We start from the raw sequence: 7,640 nt of genomic DNA on the forward strand, positions 1-7,640 counted from the left end.
TAGCCTTAATTGCTGAAAGAACGTTGCCTCAGAAAAACTGAGACCTGAGAAAGACCTTAGCTTAAAAAGGCCAAGGTCTCCCACTACATCTGGGGTCATCCTAATATATATTTTGCCACTGGACCCAGATGGTTCTGGAGGACAGAGTGAGGCTGGTGACTTTGCACAGCCCTGCCTTGCTTAAATCCAATTCACTTGCAAGTGAAGACATCACCTTCCTGATGTCATTGGTGTTCTTTGAGAACAAAGGACAAACAACAACAGCTAAATCTAGTTCTTTTTCTGAGATTGGGTTATTTAAAATCTTTATTTGGTCTTCTGATAGTTTGGATAATTTATATTTTTGAAGGTGTTTTCAATTTTGTTAGCATATAACCATGCGTAATATATTCCAATTATTCTTTTTGTTTCTTTTAGTTTTGCTATGATTTCTTGCTCATTTGCTACTTTGCTGATTTGATTTTCGGCTCTCTTATTTTTGAAGAGATTAGCTAAGGATTTATCAATTTTTCTTTTCTTTTTATTTTCAGTTCCAACTTCTCTTCCTCCTCTCTCCCCTCCCAGTGAGAAAGCAAGAAATATGATACCCATTATACATATGAAGTCATGCAAAACATGTTTCTGTATTAGTCATGTTCCTCACTCCCACTCCCCAAAAATCAAGGAGAATAAAGAAAGGAAAAAATATGCTTCAATCTGTTCTCTGAGACCATCTCCATCTGGAAGTGGTTAGCATTTTACATCATGAGTGCTTTGGAGTTGTGGTGGATCATTGTATTGATCAGAGTTATTAAGTCTTTTACAGTTGATTATCTTTGCAATATTGCTTTTACTGTGTAGATTGTTTACTTGGTTCTGCTCACTTCACTTTGAATCAGTTTATATAAGTCTTCCAGGTTTTTCTGAAACCATACCCTTCATTATTTCTTATAATAGTATTCCATCATGTTCATATACCATAACTTATTCAGCCATTCCCCAATCGATGGGCATTCCTTCAATTTCCAACTCTGCCACCACAAAAAGAACTGCTAAAAAGTTTTTTGTACATATGAGACCTTTTCTTTTTTCTTTGGAATATAGACCTAGAGTTATTTTCGTTTGTATTTCTCTAATTATTAGTGATTCAGAGCATTTTTTTCATATGACTATTGAAAGCTTTGAATTCTTGCTCTGAAAATTGCCTGTATCCTTTGGCAATTTATCAGTTGGTGAATGGATTTATTTTTATAAATTTGACTTATTTCCTTATGTATTTGAGAAATGAGACCTTTATCAGAGAAATATGCTCCAATTTTTCCCGCCTACCCCCAGGTTCCTGCTTTTTTTCTAATTATGGTTGCATTGGTTTTGTTTGTGCAAAGGCTTTTAAATTTTATGTAATAAAAATTATCCATTTTGCCTTCTATGGATCTTTCTATCTCATTTGGTCATGAACTCTTCCCCTATCCATAGATCTGACAGATAATTTCTTCCATGCTTTGCTAATTTGGTTATGATATCCTCCTTCATGTCTAAATCATGTATCCATTTTGACCTTATCTTAGTATACAGTGAGATGTTTGTATATTCCCAGTTTCTGCCAGATATTTTTTACAGTTTTCCCAACAGTTTTTGTTGAATAGTGATTTCTTGCACCTATAGCAGAGATCTTTAGATTTCTCAAACACTAAGTAACTGTGCTCATTTGTTTCTGTATATCGTGTACCTAATCTGTTCCACTGATCACCCTCTTTATTTTTTACCCAGTACCAAATTGTTTTGATGATAAAAGCTTTGTAGTATAGTTTGAGATCTTATACTGCTAAGCCCTCCCTTTCCTTCCCATTTTTTCATTGTTTTCCTTGATAATCTTGACCTTTTGTTCCTTAAGATGAATTTTGTTATTATTTTAAATAGCTCTATAAAGTAATTCTTTGGTAGGTTAATTAGAATGGCACTGAATAAGTAAAATAATTTAGGTAGTTTTGTTATTTTTATTATATTGGCTTGGCTTGTCCATGAGCAATTAATATTTCTCTAACTGTTTAGATCCGTCTTCATTTCTATTTCTATGAAGAGTGTTTTATAGTTGTGTTCAATATAGTTCCTGTGTATATCTTGGCAAGCAGATTTCCAAGTATTTTATACTGTTTGAAGTTATTTTAAATGGAATTTTTCTATCTCTTCCTGTGGATTTTTGTTGGGAATATATAGAAATGTTGATGATCTATGTGGGTTTATTTTATGTCTTGCAACTTTGCTCAAGTTGCTTCCATTAATTTTTTAATTGATTCTTTAGAGTTCTTAGTACCATCATATCATCTGGAAAAAGTAATAGTTTTGTTTCCTCGTTGCCTAATCTTATTCCTTCAATTTCTTATTTGTTCATGCCAAGAAATGCTTTTTAAAAATATTTCTGTGAAGTTGAATGAAACTATTAACATCATTCAGTTCCATATAATTGGAAATTTTGTAAAGGGAGTGGGGAAGTTACATCCCTAAAACCTAGAAATATGGAATCTATTCTTGGACAAGTAGGCATCATAAGAAATTCAGATATATTAGGTAATAAAATAGTTCATTTCTTTAAAAAATTAAGGTAAGTAGAAAGGATTCAGGAGAGAAACAATTTGTGATTTTAAATAACTGTACTACTATAAATATATCCCATTTAATATGCTAAAACTGATTAAGTGAAAAGGGAAAAAAACCTAGCATATCAGGACAGGAAGGCTTTTGAAAATGAAATAAGTAGCCTGGGAAGGTCTTTATACCTTTCTCTTTTTTCCTTTAAATTCATATTAGGTTTGGTATATTCGAACTTCCTCTTTGAATTTCTGGTTCTGGACTTAAGTTTTAAGTCAAAAGATCACCACTGTGCTTATGCATATTATTCTGTGATGTAGCTGGCATCTCATACCCCAAATAAACTTTTTTATTGTTGTTCAGCTTTACCTATTCTTCTGTATAACTTGTAACTCTGAGCACAGAAACAAAACATGTTCTCCAAAATTATATTGTATGCTCTCAGGACTGAGGTCAGATAGTTTATATTTTAAGAACCCTCCTGGCTCTGATACTGTGTGTTTTATGGCCCAAACTAGCCCTGAGATTGTATGTTCTAAGAGCTTTCCTGGCCCTTGTAGCCCTACTTTTGTGTTCTTTCCTGGCTCTAACATTCTCTTCTCTATGGCTACTCCAGGGCCTACATTCTGTGTGCTCAGATCCCACAGAACCAGATAATTTCTGTTCTCTGGCTCCTGACCATCTCTTATTTTCTGTTATTTAAATTCTCTCACAAGTTTGGTATTCCAAGTTGGATGTCTCCCATCTAGCTCAGGCCCCATTGATTCTAAACTGACTCGAAGCTCAGACATTCTACGTTGGGCATACCTTCCTACGTCTCATATTCTGGCTTCTTTATCAACTCCCAGTTTTGTTGTTCAGAGCCTGGACAGTTCTCCCAGTACTGACATTTACCACTGTGCTGATATAAATTTACTGAAATACATGTTGTATCTTCTATATTAAATATACTTTAAAAATTTACTTGTCCTTCACTTTACATTTGAACTCTGAGCAAAGAAATAAAACTCCTTTGCACCTGAGGTATATGTGTTCTCAGGACCATTCAAACTTTGATAATCTCTGCTCTGAGATTCTTCCTAGCTCTTATACTCTGAAGTGGAACTTGGGTGTTCTAAGAACTTTCCTGGCTCTGATATCACTTGTTCTACCTGCCTTGCCTGTAGAGACAGTCTGTGTACTCACATCCCATGGAATCAGACAATATGTATTCTAACATTGACCATTTTTCACTTTCTGTCTTCTAAGGTCCTCCCCACCCCCACCTCCACCTTTGACATTCAAGAAACCAAGGCTCCATCTTGATCAGGAATTCTCAATTGTATCTTACCTGCAAGCACAGACATTTTAGGTTCTCCATGCCTTTCAGAGTTCTGACTTCTCGTTCCACTTCCAATTTTGTGATTCTGACCTGGACTGCTGTCCCAGACATGAAATTCTCCATTCGAAGCTCTGTCTGTCCTCCAATATATTCCCTTGAAAGCTTCCTCTTAATGAGACACTCTATTTTCTAAAGACCCCCACAGCCCTATTATTTTGAGGCTCAAGTGCCTCCCTTCTCTGATATTCTAGGGTAGTTTTTTTCTTTTTCAGTTATTTGATCAATTTTAGTAATATTAAATGACATATATATGTATTTGCAATTTAGTTACTTGAGAGCGCAAATTGTTTTTTTGAATTTTGTGTATTTTATTTTTTTAATAAATATTGACCAACAATAATATTGATATCTACAGAAGCTTTAACCCAGCAAGATACTGCAAGCAATTATTGTGTTTTCCATTATCCTTTTCCTTTTCCTTTTTAAAAATTGGACCAGATTAGGCACTGTATGTTTATCTTTCTACTTTGACTATGTGATTCAGGACATGAGAGTTAATTCAGAGGATCACCATAAATTATACTGACATGTATATGGCATCCCACACCCTAAATACATTTTGTTGTTACTTAAGTTTACCTTTTATTCGTCAAAGTTTGTTATTCTGAGTACAGAAACAAACTTTCTTAGGACCATCTGAGCTTTGATAATCTATGGCTCTGGTCAAAATTAGTCCTGAAATTGCATGTTCTTAGGGCTTCCCTAGCTCTGATATTTCTTTTTCTAAGTGTTTTTCCAGCTCTGACAGTTTCCTCTCTATGGCTTCTCCTAGGCCTGACATACTGTGTGCTCAGATCCCATGGGATCAGACAACTTCAGTTCTCTGACTCTGACTATCTCTCACTTTCTGTGTTCTAAAGTTCCCTCCACGTTTGATAATCCAGATTAGAGAGTCCTATCCAGGTCAGGCCACATTGATTCTAAATTGCTTCCAAGCTCAGACATTGTATGTTGTATAGATCCTCTCAAGTGCCATATTCTGGTTTCTGCATAAATTCACACTTCCTATGATGATGATCATCATCAATAATAGCTAATGATTACATAGCGTCTGCTATGTACCAGGCACTGTGCCAGCCCTAACCGTAAGCTTTTCAAGAGTGGCACAAGCCACTTGGCATCACTCCTCAACTCCACAGGTGACGCAGCCCATCCATATGGCTGTGAGCCAGGCTAACAGTAAGAAGAGAAAACATAGTGAAGATGAGATTGCAATCCACACTCAGAAAACCTGTGCTATCATTGAACAAGCACTTGCAAAGAGAATTCTAGGGAAGAAAAAGTTTTCCAATGCAGAGGCTCTGGGATGCGCTGATCATGAAGAGGAAGAAGAAGAAAAAAATTCAGAAAAGGAAAATTTCTCAAGGCCAGAAGGGAAGCAAAACAGCAAATGGTAAAATTCTCAATAATTCAGATTATTCATTTGAGGTAAATAAAAGAAAGAAGATTCAAGTCAGCGAGGCACAGGAAAGAGGAAACAGTAAGACAGTGGTATTAGTGGGAAATTTACATGTCTCCTGTAAGAAAAAGAAGCTGAAGTCATTTTTTTAAAGAGTCAGGCCTAATAGAATGTGCATGATTCTGTCCTTTGATTCCAGCCAAGAGTACTTTATCCAAAAAGATTGCTGCGTTAAAACATGAAGTTCAACCTAAAGAGAAAAGTATTGATGGTTATGTTGCTGCTGAAAAGGCACTGAAATGGTGTTCAGAGTGCAGAGAGATTGCCCATCAGTGCCCAACTTCGAGCTGACACTTCTTTGAGGGTGAAGAGATCAGTATTTGTGGAGAACAACCTCCCTTCCAAACTTGAAGAGGCCACTGCTCCTGAGCACTTCTCTGTGGAAGTGTTAGAGCAGTAAAAATTATGAGAAACAAAGTCACTGGAGTTGGCCAAGGGTGTGACCGTGTCATCTTTAAAATACCGATGCTGTACAACTTGCTTTGAGATTAAACAACTCCTAATTAATGGAAAGAAAATAAGTCAAGTATTACGGTAATAACATCAAGGTTCGAGGACCACATGCTCCATGCAAAGTTTTGGAGAATTCCACCAAATTTAAGCGCAAAATTCATTTCCCTCCTAAAAACACAGGACAGCATTCTGAAAATGTATTTCCTATAAAAAGCTAATTCCTTGAAAAAGAAAAAGAAATGGCAAAAAATAGAAAAAGTAAAAAGCAAATGAAAAACACAGAGACTCAGTCTGAGACTTTTTTACTTGTTGGATAACTTACTGATAAAGCTGTGTTCCATTAAATAAAAACAAAAATAAACAAGTATTTTTTTATTTGATCCTTACAACAACCCTGGAGGTAGATATTATTATCCCCATTTTACAAATGAGGAAATTGAGGCAAATGAGGGTTAGGTGACATGTCCAGGGTCACATAGCTTTTAAGGTTCTGAGGCCAGATTTAAACACAGATCTTCCTGACTCCAGGCCCAGCACTATATCTGAGCACTGCAATTCTCCTTTCTAAGCTCCATCCATCCTCCAGCATATTCTCTTGAAAGGTACTTTTAATTCAGATATTATATTTTCTAAAGACCCTGATAGCCTTGTCATTTGATGGTCGATGTCCCCTCCCACCTCTGATAGCTTGACTTGTTTTCTCCCTTTTTCTTATTTAATTGGTTTGAGTAAAGACATCTCTATATTAGCAATATAATTATTTAAGATCACAAATTATTTGTTTTGTGAATCCTGTGTACTTACCTTATTTTTTCCAATAAATACATCACATTCGTCAATAACAATAGTAAAATGTACAGCAGCCTTAAACCTTGAAAAAAACCACATGCTTTTACTTTTTTGTCAGTTTTTTTCTTTTCGTTATTTCCTTTTTAATTCAGATTAGGTACTGCATATTAAAATTTCCACTTTGGCTGTGTGATTCAGGACATGAGTTTTAATTCAGAAGATGACCATTGTGCTTATAGATATTGTATTGACATATATGTTGCATTTTATAGAATAAATATACTTTTTCTAATGTTTTTAAAATTTAATGTAGCTTCGCAATAATTTGTTCCCCTAAACACATGCATAAGACTCCCCAATATTGATACTGTGTGTTCTCAGGACCATCTGAACTCTGATAATCCATATTCTAAAAACTCTTGAGCTTTGGCATCGTGTGATTCTATGGTGAAAACTAGTCCTAAAATACTAGTTTTAAGGATTTTGCTGTCTCTGATATCACTTATTCTCCCTACCACACTGACTCTGACATTCTCTTCTCTATGACTCCCCCAGGCCTCATATTCTGTGTCCTCACTTCCCACAGTATCAGACAATTTCTGTGCTCTGGCTCTGGATATTTGTCACTTTCTGTGATCTAAAGTCCCTCTCATGTTCGATATTCTAGGTTCCAGACCCCATGGATTCTAAATTGCCTCCAAGCTCAGCCATTCTTTGTTGGATTTATCATTTCAAGTCTTATATTATGGCTTCTGTGTCAACTCCTGGTTCTGATATTCAGAGCCTGGAATGCCATCTCAGTCCTGAAATTCTCCTTTCTAAGCTCTATCCATCCTCAAATGTGTTCTCTTGAAAGGCAACTCCAAGTCAAATATTTTATTTTCTAAAGAACCTCTCAGTCTTGTCATTTTAAAAATTTTTTTTGGAGGGGGGAAGGCAGGGCAGTTGGGGTTAAGTGACTTGCCCAAGGTCACACAGCTATTAAGTGTG

The 7,640-nt window shown here is 35.8% G+C and overlaps 1 pseudogene; it reads left to right on the top strand.

The window, feature by feature from the left end:
- The first annotated feature begins 377 nt into the window (after positions 1-377).
- Positions 378-6,104, top strand: LOC118833039 (annotated as a pseudogene).
- Positions 6,105-7,640: the final 1,536 nt, after the last annotated feature.

The sequence above is a fragment of the Trichosurus vulpecula genome (genome assembly GCF_011100635.1).
Source record: "Trichosurus vulpecula isolate mTriVul1 chromosome X unlocalized genomic scaffold, mTriVul1.pri SUPER_X_unloc_1, whole genome shotgun sequence".
In the NCBI taxonomy this organism is placed as follows: domain Eukaryota; kingdom Metazoa; phylum Chordata; class Mammalia; order Diprotodontia; family Phalangeridae; genus Trichosurus; species Trichosurus vulpecula.